General features: G+C 31.9%; 1 long non-coding RNA gene across 4 annotated transcripts in view; it reads left to right on the forward strand.

Moving 5' to 3' along the window:
- Positions 1-13,796, forward strand: part of LOC112658719 (uncharacterized) — an 80,927-nt gene that overhangs the window by 14,505 nt on the left and 52,626 nt on the right. Inside the window, exon 7 of one of the 4 annotated variants that reach the window (XR_007401333.1) lies at positions 10,975-11,123. The exons of the other annotated variants lie outside the window; for them this stretch is intronic. This is a non-coding gene — a long non-coding RNA (uncharacterized LOC112658719). Of the gene's footprint in view, positions 1-10,974; positions 11,124-13,796 lie in introns of those variants that run through there. 4 annotated transcript variants of the gene reach the window in all.

Below are 13,796 nucleotides of genomic sequence, written 5' to 3' on the forward strand. Positions count from 1 at the left end.
TACCAGGGTATGCAGAGAGCACCCACATTCCAAGGTTACCACTGTAGGATGACCATGGAAACCAATGCGAAATCGCCCATGTCTATACATGTGTATGAGTTTTAGTTTGAACAAAGAAGAGAGTCCTGATGGGGGTGGGGAGACGAGTTTTCATATTTGGATAAGAAATCCCATAAATCCATTATATTAACACATTTTGAAGATAAACTAAGAGCTGTACTGCTTCAGATACTCAGCCTTATCCTTGGTTGTGAATGTGTACCTTTTGCTAGTAAGCAGCTGACTCAGCAGTAGTTAAGAGTTTACTAAGAAAGAAAGGTCTCCAGTTGTTTGAGACAGTCCTTTTATATATATATATACACATATATATCTAAATGTTACTTCTTTTAAAAGCTCCTTAAAAATAAATAAATAAATAAATAAATAAATAAGTTCCTTGATGCTGATACTTATCTTTAAGTTTTCAATACCTTGCAATATTATCTGTAGAATAGATTACAAATTTTATTGCATGGAAGTGTAATTTATAAATAAATAAATAATAAATAAAGTGTAATTTATAGGAGTTGATTTTTAAAAATATTTTATTTATTATTTGAGAGAGAGAGAGTAAGCGAGCAAGAGAGAGAGCGCGAGCATGTGGAAATGACCTGGGGGAGGAGCAGAAGGAGAAGGAGAAGCAGATTCCCCATTGAGCAGAGAGCCAGAGGTGGGGCTGGATTCAGGGCTCCATGATCAGGACCTGAGGCAAAGGCAGAGGCTTAACTGACTGAGCCACCTAGATACCTTTCTAGGAGTTGAATTTTAAGACAGGAAATATCTTAGACATATAAGTAAATTTTAGCTCTTGCTCTTCATATCAAAGTGTAAGCATACCCTGAGTTATCTGCTCTACTAAGGTAGGTCTGAAAAAGTAGAAAACTAGTTGAGATCAAGCAGAATTCATGATGTAACAGTTTTGTAATTGGTGGACACAGTAAGATAAGGGTTTTGAAGAGAGACTTGAATAGTAAGCTGTTAGGCTTGTGAAACATGCTATTTTAGTTGGTTAAATATTTAGCCATATTTCCCAGGCCTAACTATTTTCTAGAGAAAGTAGTTACTTTGCCGAGAAGCAGATTATTCAATACAAAGACATGCTTTCCTAAGTATCCCTGGTCACAGAATCACTTAACCCAAGGACAGGAAAATATATTTGGTCCTAGTATTGGTTTGGATAGGGACAGGAGGTTATGTTGTTTTCAGTTTTCATTATTATTTTTATGTTGTTGCTTCTTACTCCTCTGCTGAGCACTCATTTTTTGAATCTCCCTTACACTTGTATTGAATCTTTCCATCCATTCCCCCGTGTCTAACCTTTCACTTACCATCTTTTTCTGTGACTCATTCTTGTATTCTGGTAGGATTTCTTGAGCTAATGCTCTCAATCGGTAAATCTATTTTCTACAGAATTCAGTCTTTTATCTGCTGTCTTTGTAGATTTTTAAACCCTGTAATCATGTTTCAGTTTTGTATTTTTATGTTTTAATAGTTAAGCAATATTTTCTGATCTCATGCATCCTAACATTTTATATAACAGTATCATGTGATTAACCAGCCAAAGTATATACTCTGTGTTAAGACTATGTTAAGATAATTATGTGGATATGAGATCATATCTGAATTTTTAAGGAAATAATACATTTAGGTTTATGAAAATGCTGCATTTTCATGTGTTAGTAATTACATTTCCATTTTTGAAATATGAGAACTTTAAACTTAAAAGGTGTTGTTTCTAGACATTAATTATCTGTCCAAATGAAAATTTGAAGGTACTTTTTTTTTTTTTAAGTTGTTTCTTTTTCTACAGGTAGGAAACTAGAAAAAGAATGAACAAAATGCTAGAGAACATATGACTTCCCACAAATGTTCTATAGGGAAAAATGATAGTAATTTGATCTTATTTTAATATTATACTAATAAATATATTTAACAAAGTATTATGCAAAGACTTTGAAACATTCTGTTAAATTAGTTAATGGTGTTCTGTAGAACTAATACTTAAATTTCAGATGTGTTTCAAATGTATCTACCCAACATCATTGATTGCTTTGAATTTTTTAATGCACTCTTTTTAAGTGCTGAGGGAAAAAATATTGCTTAATCTGGCACTGCTACATTTCCATTGCACTGAATTTTACTGCTTTCCAGCTTCATTTTGTCCCAATAGAACATTTCATTTTATGGCAGGTGAAACTTGTGTCACTATTTTTCTACCCCTGAAGCTTACTAGCTTTGTAATGCAGCATGTTCATCCTCCTGGGAAAGAGGACATACCTTACGTAATTGCTTTACTTCTAGGGAAAGCAAACAAGACCTGCTTTTTGAACTTATTCAATTGTGTGTAAAAGCAGAACGAAAGAAACAAAATCCAGAATTATAAAATCATATTCTCAGAATTATCAGGTCACATGTGCAACTTTATACTCAACTAGAAAGTTTCTAAAATAAGACAATAGCTGGAATGTTTTCCTCCTGTAAAATCTGTAAACTTGGGAATCTAATTCTAAAAATTACTAGACTTGCAAAAAAGCAGGAAAATATGTTTAAAATGAGGAGAGAAAGAGTTAATTGAAACTGACCCCAAACTGAACCACAGATATGTACATCTGAGCTCCATTTAGTGGGTAGTTATTATAATACAGAGAAGGCAAGAAGAAGCTGGGGCAGGAGAAATGAAAAATAATCATTTTGCCTTAGGCATGTTTTTAAATGCAGGGTCATAAAATGAACATCCATTGAGAAATATTAAGTATCAATTTATAAAAGAAAATACACTAGAGGTTACCAAGGAGGTTTAAACATGAAGTCAGGCATCTGGGATCCAAGTTCTGAATATTAGAATTTTACTTATGCAGAGATTTGATAAGTGGAGCCCATATTTGGGACCCAAAAAGAGACAATTATATTTTTTCACTTCAGTAAAAACAAAGAACAGCCAAAGGAATAGTGAAAGGTCAATGATGTAGCCCAGGATGGGTTAGATGTAGGCCCAAAGTTTTGCCTTTCCTAAGTAAGATTAGAACAGAAGAAAACTCCAAGGAAAGTTGTGCCAACACCAACACCTAAAGCATTCATCTGACTTGAGTGGGATTTGTTACATAGTGACGAGGCTATAAAATCCAAAAAAGAAAATTATTTGCTATATCATAATCAGGAAAACATTAAATTGACAGATTGCATTGATGCTCTGTGTGCTTAATAGATAATATTAGGAAAGTTTTTTAACCAAAGGAGCAGACATAATTTTGATCTTACAGGAAATTACAAATTTCCACCTAGTACAAAATTAAGTTTAAATTCCTAGTTAAAGAAAATCAATAAAAGAAAGGCAATATATTCAATAGAAATAAAAATAAAATAAGTCAAACATATGATTTCCTGAAGAAACAGGAAACCAAATGCTATTAATATGTGAAGAAATCCTCAACTTTCATAGAACTCGGAGAAATAAACACTAAAATTATACCACTTCATAACCATCCAATGGTAAAAATTAGAACTTTCTAGGATTGAGGGGAAAAGATACCCTTCATATGCAGCTGAAGGTAGTTTAATTGATCAAACCATTCTGAAGACCAATTTAGAAGTACTATTGAAATTTACTATACCTATAACCTCTGAACTATCTATTTAACTCTATGACACATTTAATTTATAACACAAGTAATCTATCACATGAGTCCATTAACAGGTATCTAACTATTATCAATCTACTGTTTTCTATAATGGAATATAATTTGAAATTAAATACATATAATACAAGGTAATGCTAAGAAGTAATAAAATAATTCAAATGTAAATTTCTGAGTGAATGGGCAAATATAACAAAATAATTATTCCCCCAAATATGCATGTTTTTGGGAAACTATTACAAATCTAATAGTAGTGATTAGACAAGCAGAAGTTAAATACACTAAAACTGGGCATCTAATATGTTGAGATGATAGGAAATTAAATGTGGAGAATGAAATGAATGGAACTGAAAGAAAATATATTTAGAAAAATAAAATAAAGGTTCTTATAAACACACATGGTGATAGGGTGCTATGGAATAAAAAGTAAAATCAGTTTAACTTGAAGAATTTGAAGTAGATATTTAAAACTACATCATGGTTTCATACCTAAATAAACAAATTAGTAGATATTAAATGATAATTACTATCATTGTCATAATTATTTTGAAATAAAATTTAGAGGTTGTCGTACTGATTTGGCAGAAATTGATGCCTGTGTTATCTATAATTATCTAGAGACAGCAAAACTTTATAGTTAAGAAGATGGGCTTTGGAGCTAAATTATTTAGGTTTCACTTTTACCTTGGGCGAATTAAATAATGCCTTTGACACTCATTTCCTCAATTTGAAAAATGCACCTAATATGATCATTTTGGCAGCTTATTGCCAAGATGGTCACCACCGATGCCTTCATTCTCAATATCTGCTTTGTATTTTGTCAAATGAGAATGGAATATGTTCTTCCACCTTTGAATTTGAATTAGTCTATGATGGCTCTCACCATAAAATTTCCAAGAAGTGAAGTTATACCAGTTCCAAGTTTAGCCTTAAGGAAACTGGTAACGTCCACCTGTTTTGTTTTTGTTTTTTTTTTTTTTAACTTACTCTGGAGAAAGGCAACTACAAATAAATTCATTTTGAGATTTCCCGCTGGAAGTCAAAGGTAGCAACTTGAAGAAGCTACATGGCGGAAGGAAATCCTGACAACCTGTAATAGTTCATCTATTCTTGGCTAGACTACAGACAGGTGAGTAAAGAAATGTTTATATAATTCCAGCTGCAGTTGTCCTCAGACTATAATATGAGAAATAACCAAAAGAATATTATCAACCACCAAACAAGTTATAATAAAATGATATGAATAGCTGAGGCAAGAGTGGGTATCTCTGTATTTCTTGTTTCTGACATTAGAGGAAAAGCAAACCAGCTAGCAGAGAAAATTCAGAGAGAACAAACTGAGAAGATAGATACATCATCATCATAACAGCATATATTAATAAGGCAACAGAAGGCATATACTAATAAGGAGCATGGAGAAAGGGGATTTTTAGGAATAATTTTTGCTAAAATAAGATTCTTGACAGTAAACTTAACCAAAGAGGTGAAAGACTTGTACAATGAAAACTCTGGAACATTGATGAAAGAAATCAAAGCTGGTACAAATAAATGTGAATACATCCTGTGTTCATTAAAATTCCAGTCACAATATTCCTTTAAGCTAAAGCCTAATTCGGAGCAAAGTCTCTAATTCCATTCAATTCTATAAAGGCTGAAAGAGATGAGGTAGCTGCAGAAGAAAAGTTTGAAGCTAGCAGAGGTTGGTTCGTGAGGCTTAAGGAAAGAAGTTATCTTGATAACAGAAAAGTGACAAATAAAGCAACAAATGCTTATAAAGAGACTATAAGTAGTTATCCATATGATGTAGCTTGGATATTTAAGGAATGGGACTACACTAAACAACAGGTTTTCAATGTGGATGACACAAACTTCTATTGGAAGATGCCATCTAGGACTTTCATAGCCAGAGAGAAGTCAATGCCTGACTCTAAAGCTTCAGAGGATAGTCTGTCCAATAGTAGGAGCTAATGTAGCTCGTGACTTTTAAGTTGAAGCCAGTGCTCACTTACTGTTCTAAAAATCCTTAAGAATTATGTTAAATTTACTCTACGTAGCCTAATCTAAGATTATGCTAAATCCACCTGTGCTCTATAATGGAAGAACAAAGCCTGGATGACAGCACATCTGTTTACAACATGGTTTACTGAATGTTTTATGCCCACTATTGAGATCCACTGCTCAGAGGAAAAGAAAAAAAAAAAAACCTTTAATTATATTACTGTTTGTTCATTGACAATGCACCTGGTCACCCAAGAACTCTGGTGGAGATGTACAATGAGATTAGTGTTGTTTTCATGCCTGCTAACACAACATTCATTTTGAAATCCATGGATCAAGGAGTAATATCATCTTCCAAGTCTTAATATTTAATAATACATAATACTATAGCTGGCATATATAATGATTACTCTGATGGATCTGGAAAAGGACATTTAAAACCTTTAGGAAAAATTCACCATTCTAGAAGCCATTAAGAATATTCATATTTTATGGGAAGAGACCACAGTATCCACATGAACAGGAATTTGGAAAAAGTTGACTCCGACTCTAATGGATGACTGAGGGGTTCAAGACACCAGTGGAGGAAGTCACTGAAGATGAGGTGGAAATTGTAAGAGAGCTAGAATTAGAGGTGGTGCCTGAGGTTGTGACTGAATTGCTGCAACCTCATGAGAAACTTTGAACAGATGAGGAGTTGCTTCCAATGGGTGAACAAAAAAAGTAGTTTTGTGAAACAGAATCTGCTCCTGTTGAAGATGTGAAAATTATTGAAATGACAACAAAGTATTCAGAATATGAAATAAACAGTTAGCAAAGCAGTGACAGGTTTGAAAGGATTGACCTCAATTTTGAAAGAAATTCTGCTATGGGTAAAATGCTATCAAATACAATACATGCTACAGAGAAATCAGTCATGAAAGATAAAGTCGATGATGCTGTAAACTTCACTGTTTTCATCTCTTAAGAAATTGCCAAAGCCACCTCAGCCCTCAGCCACCAGGATCCTGATCAGTCAGCAGCTGTCAACATTTAGACAAGACCCTCCTCCAGTAAAAAGATTAAGACATACTAAAAAAGTTCAGATGAAGGTTAGCAATTTTTTAGCGATAGAATATTTTGTTATGGTATAGATATTGTTATTTTAGGCAGAATGCTTTTGCTTACTTACTAGACTATATAGTATAGTGTAAACACAATTTTTATATGAACTAGAAAACCAAAAAATTCCTTTGACTTGCTTTATTGTGATATTTGCTTGGTTATGGTGGTCTGGATCCAAACCCACAATATCTCTAAGGTATATTTATATTGGTAATACTTTTTTTGAATGTCCCAGTTGAAACAAGTGAAAAATAGATATAAGTCAGCTATAATATAAGTAATAAAAGAATTAATTATGTACATCTGCACATATCTATACACATACACACTCAAATACAAAATATCCTGATACATATTTATATCTAAAACACAATCATTTGAGATTAAAATATGCTTAATATATATGGAAGTATATTTTAAAGGAATACAGAGTTCAAGAAAATCAGAATGATTGATACTCATTGCTTCTATTTCTGTATTCTCTGTTTTTAGGTAATCATATCTTCAAAAGTTACAGGATATTTTATCTTTGGCCTCATTCTTTTTTTAACCAACCTGAACCTTATTCTCTCTGCCCAACACACGTCATTTTACCTCTTCCTTTTATATGCTTTCAGAAATTTGCTAGAGTAGCAGGTCTCTTATGCTATACTCCAGTTTTCATACATAAGCTATTAAGTTCAGTAAGAAAGAATGTTGAAGGGGGATGAAGAGTTAGCTCCTTTGTTCTACAGGCTTTACATTTTATACTGAAAGAAAATAGTCCAGTGTTTCCTATCTTTGAATTTATACTGTTTACTTTTCTTCCTTCAAAATGTTTCTTAAAAGTTTGTCATTGTAGGAACTCAACTTAAGACGATATTCTTCTCTATAATGGCTAGACAGTGAATGCTATATAAAAACTAAAATACAAAGAATTATTTCACCTACCAAATGTCAATTAACAATTTTGATTGTGTTTTTACTGAATCAGCTAAATTGTTACACGTGTTCAGATGATTCAAATACAGAATAAATGGATTTATTCCTTTCATTGACAATTTCTTTTGATTAATTAAAATGAAACAAACCACTCTATTTTTTTAGCAGATCTTTTTGTTAAAATATTAGTGAGATCTACTTGGCATAACTGACAAAATTTCTGCAAATACTGGCCTCTACGGTCAAGAGTCCTTTGTCCAGCCACATTATTCTTTGACATCAATTAGATTCTAAAAACTTCAATTATTACAATGATTATGTGTAATTTTAATAGCTACTGTTAGATTACATTAAATATGATGCAGGTTTAAAACTACCTTCAGAAGCATATGACTTTACCTACTTTTCTATACATTTGTTATGAAGTGTCATTAGCAATATAATTCATCAGTTGGCTTTGCCTATAATTCCTTTTTCATACTAGATCTTTAAAATTTATAAACATAAATAATATTAATAATGCCATACATTTAATGAAATTTTCTAAGAAAACATAAAAAAATAAGAAAGTAACCCAAAACTTCTTTTCACCTATCAAATGTGTATAAGCTAAAGATATTGATACATTATTTATTAGCAAATTATACTCTGAAGCACCTGATAAAGTGTTAACATTTGTACTATTCAAATCATGCCATAATTTTTCAAGAAAGGAAACACAAGCAAATATTAAAAGGGCAAAAAAGAAAAGACATACTTCAAACCAAACAACTCAAAATGATTAATATTGGAAAAGATGCTCAAATTTATTAAGCCAGAAATGTGCATATTAAGTTATACCTAAGTTTGACAAAAATTATTGTTGTATGACTTATTCCTTTAGTAAATGGGAGGAAAGAGACATTTTAACTTATAGAGACTTTTTTTTAAAGGTTTATTTATTTATTCATGAGAGACATAGAGAGAGAGAGAGAGAGGCAGAGACACAGGCAGAGGGAGAAAGAGGCTCCTCTTAGGGAGCCCGATGCGGGACCCCGGAATCATGGCCTGAGCCAAAGGCAGGCGCCCAACCATTGAGCCACCCAGGCATCCCTTAGAGACATTTTAATTTTTTTTCAAATCAATCTATAAATAAATATTAATATAAAATTATAGATATACTGAAGCAAACCAGCTTTTGATGATCCATTCATTCTTATAAATGCCTAACAACATCAGAATATTTATAGGAGGATGTTATCTTTAAAACAAATTAAAGAAGTTAAAAAATCTTGGAATATATAAAATACTTATTATAGGGGAATGATTATATGTGGTCTTTTCATTCCATATGATAGTATGAAGGTAACAGAAATGAATAAATTCACTGTATGTCAAAGACTTAAAGTTTTTCCAAACATAATATGTAATGATAAAAGCCAGAAGCAGAAATATATTTATAACATAATAAAATTTTATAAAAGAAATAACAGGATCAATTTATGGGTATGTGTTTATCTTTGCACAACTCTGAGGAAATTATGTAGAAACACATCAGATACTTAATATTTATTGATAGATAAAAGAAAGGAGGTAAAAAACATATGTATAAAAGAAAAAATTTACCCATGATTTTAAAATAGTGTTCTAATGGAGTTATTTATTCCAAATTATATGTTAGCATGTATAAAACGTGTAAAAAATAAGATCACTGTAAATATCAATGCTGGTTACCTTATGGTGGATAACTTCAAAGGCATTTAGATCCTTAAAATATTCTTTAATATCCTATTTACTTTAAATATGATATCAAGAGAACACTCATCTCATTTATTCTATTGTCTTATGTTTTTTACTATTCCATCATCACTCCTACAGTTTTATTTATTTCATATATATTTAATTCAAATGTACGGAAGTTCTGTAATCTAAATCTATTTTGTTTGCTTGTGATAATACCTCCATTAAGTCATAGAGAGGATTTTAAAAATGAAAATAAACTGAGGGTTGCTGGAAGAGAGAGAGGAATGGTGTGACAGGATGATGGACATTGAGGAGAACACATGATGTGATAACCACAGAGTATTACATGAGATGGATGAATCACTGACCTCTACCTCTAAAAGTAATAATATATTATATGTTAATTAATTGAATTCAAATTTTAAAATGAATAAAGTGAAAGTTATTTGAGTATAATTTAAATATGGTAAAATAAACACCTTTAAGTAAACAATTCAATGACTTTTAACAGTATTTGACCCCAGTTTGGGGTCATTATGAAAACTATAAATGCATCTGTATAATTGGGGTCCTGATCAACAATTTCAGATCACTGATAATATTGAAGGAATAAAAGAGATAAAAGAGAAAAATCTAGTCCACATTCTAAAAGAAATTTTGTGAATTCAACAAGATGTTTTAGAATATCTTCTAAAAGGCAATTCTTACTCATTTTTTTTATCTTATTGAGTGAGTTATAGGATATTCTCACATATTTTGAATATTAACCTCTTAGAAGAAAGATGGCTTGATTTAAGGAAGTTTTTAGAGATTATGAATATGTGTAGTATGTTGGTTGTGGCAGTGGTATTATAGATATATGCATGTGTTCAAACTCATCAAGATGTATACATCAAATATATGCATTTATTTGTATATTGATTGTACCTAGATAAACCTTAAAAAATAGGAAGTGACCACATTATTTAAAATAAAAGAAAAGGACAAATGAGTGCAATGTACTTTAGATTGATACTGAAAAATATATAATACCGGCTAAAATAATTGCTAAAATTGATTTGCATAATACTTACTCTTTTTAATCAGTATGTGAGTTTTGTGATATGAAGAGTAACTCTGTTTCCCCCTGAGAAATATTCACAATTCTTTCCCTGAAATAAGTTAACATCCTCTTCTCAATATGATTTGGAGTAAATTAATATGACAAACTATATGGCACTTTATACCTCCTCCATATAAAAATACCAAGTGATTTATGGTAACAACTTTGAAAACTTTCACACATGATGTTCTCTTGTTCTTCAAGCTTAAATTCATCAATTCACATTTGTTCTTCAAGCTTAAATTCATCAATTCACATCAATTCACTTTTATTATGAAAAGTCTAGTCAGTGCTTGGAACTTTTTGGGAATATATACTATATGTCTTAATTTTTCTTAGTAATAGAGTTAATAAAATTTTCAGTATTTTGATAAGTAAAAATCAGTAATTTTTAATTTTAGAATTTTATTTTCAGGTTTTTTTTTTTAAAGATTTTATTTACTTATTTGACAGAGAGAGAGCACAAGCAGGGGGAATACCAGAAGGAGAAGGAGAAGCAGATCTCTACTGAGCAGGGAGCCCAATGTGAGGTTCTATCCCAGGACGCTGGGATCATGATTTGAGCTAAAGGCATACCCTTATTGAAGACTGAGCCACCCAGGTGCCCCTATTTTAAGTTCAATAAAACTCAAATTTAATACTTAATCAACTGTGATCAAGTTTATCTTCCAAAAAATGGCTGCAATAATGTCTCCATCCCACATATTCCTCAAGAAACTTCCACTACTCTAGGAAGACCTGAAGTCTAATTTCCTTCCTTTGAATTTGGGCAAGCATGTAACTTGCTAGTAACTTAAAGAATATGGTAGATATGAAACTGCAAGACTTTCAAAGTTAAACCATAATAGATGAGGCAACACTTACCTTATTAAATAGGTTACTTGTTTTGGGGGCATTCCATTGGTTTTCACAAATTTTACTACTCAGACTCGTTTACTGGAGAGACCGTATTTGGGGTTCAGGCTGCTGAACTCCAACCTAACAGATCATCACATGAGCGAGCATTTTTTTAAAGATTTTATTTATTTGAGAGAGAGAGAGAACAAAAGCAGGGGGAGTTGCAAATAGAGGGAGAGGGAGAAGCAGGCTCCTGCTGAGCAGGTAGCTGGATGTGGAGCTTAATCTCAGGACCCTGAGATCATGACCTGAGCCCAAAGCAGATGCTTAACTGATTGAGCCACCCAGGTGCTCCAAGTGAACATTTTGGGTGGCCAACCAAGTTGAGCCTTAAATGGACTACCACTCCAGGCAACATTTGACATAATCTCATGAGACTCAAGTGAGAATTGCCCAACCAAACATTTCCTGAATCTTGACCTAAAAAAATCATAGGTAATATAGAAATTATTTAAGTTTTGGAGTAATTTGCAATGTAGCAATAATAAATGAAATATCATTCATTAAATAGAAAGTGTGAAATGCGTAGGCAATTTGAGTCAACCTCTCACTTATCTTGAGAGTCCTAATTAGACACATAAATATTAGTGACAAAAGGAACAGTAGGAATAAGTTTAATTTTTCATTTCAATATTGAGGTACATGGCCTAGAGAGACAACTACTTATCAGTAGATTAGGGACCAGAACACATTTTCATGATTGCTAGTCTAGTATTTTTCAGTATTTCTAAATATCTCTACATTTAGAGAGTTTAAGTAACCATAGAATATTAATTGATATTTTATTAATTATTCCTATTTTCTTTCTTTTAAAGAAATTAACCCCTGCATATCTTTCTTTGATTCTCAAACTCATCCCCAATATCTATATTTAAAGTTGACTTTGTACAAAGTACTATATTAAAGACTGAGGGATTAAACATGAAAATCTCATGTAACTGAAGTGGAAGTTTATTATTTAATATAGAAGACATTTAACTCTTAAAATTATGAATAAAATATGATTAGTTACATAAGAGTTCCATTTTAAATATTCTTATAAAATAAGGAAGAAAATTTGATTCAATAAAACATCAGATTTATGGCTACCAATGATGTTTGAATTAGCTTTCAAAGAGTGGATTTTGTTTTAATAAATAGAGGTGTATAGTTACAGCTTTTCAAAAAGAGCATATGCTGAACAAAGGCATGAAAACAAGTTATATTAAAGAGATGTGACTGTCCTCACATGCCAGGATATAAGATATGTTTGTGTATACTGAGTGGCAAAATGGAGAAGAGGAATGAGTCCTGGAAGATGATAATGGACATGTTGATTGGCCATATGGCAAAGTGTCTCTGATACTATACTGAAGGGACAGGAGGGCAGTATCATAAATTAATCATGGTCAAGATACTTCCTAAAATATGAAAAACTTTTATTACTAACTCACCAGCAATAATAGATTAAACTTTTGATTGTGCTGTTTAAAATGTATTACTATCCAGTTACTCTTATCTTAGATTTTTTAGACTAGATCCATTTTAATTGTGATTTTAATTTAACATAACCCGCTATAATAGTCAGCTGTGATAATACTTATTACCACTTTGGGTAACTAGTAACTTTTGATTCACAAGCATCACTCAATAACAAATCTAGCTGCTCAAGCAAATAACTCAAATAAGTATCTAAAAGGTAGATATGACATAGTTGCAAATGATCCACCCTGTTCTAGGAAATAAATGAGTGTTTCATGTCTATAAGGCATTATTTGTTTTTATAAAACAATTATTCCAAGCCAGGGAGTTTTATCCTAGGAATTTTACTTTTTTAAGAGCACAATTCCTTTTCATAAAGAGCCTACTTATAGGGCCTGGACAATCAACTCATGCAGTGGTTTAGCTAGTCAATTATTCAGGCTTTTCAAGCAAATACTTGTTATGTGCTTGACCCTCTATTATGAGTTGGGAAAAAAAAAGGGCATAACATCCCCTCCTGCCCTGCCTCTTTTTTCTTTCCGTAAAATAAGTATGCAAAATGAAGCTCAGTAGGAAGTCAAAGATCATCTTTCCAATATTAGGGTTATTTATGGCCAAAAGTTACCCTGACACACCTGAAAGCTCAGAGCAGAATTAAAATTATAATCTTGTCATTATATAGAGAAAACATTTATTTGACCACTAGTATGTAAATTCACCAAAAAAAAATCTGTTTTGACAATTTTAATTAACTCCATTCTCCTACTCACAGAAATATCGATTTATATATCATATCCTTTATTTTTCAAGCCCAGTATTCCAGAAAATTAGTATATTTAAGACATAGCTAATGAATATAGTAACCATCCCAACTGAAGGTACATTTGAGCAATTGAAAATGCCCAACCAAAGGGGAT

This window comes from Canis lupus, chromosome 12 (assembly GCF_003254725.2).
Source record: "Canis lupus dingo isolate Sandy chromosome 12, ASM325472v2, whole genome shotgun sequence".
NCBI lineage: Eukaryota > Metazoa > Chordata > Mammalia > Carnivora > Canidae > Canis > Canis lupus.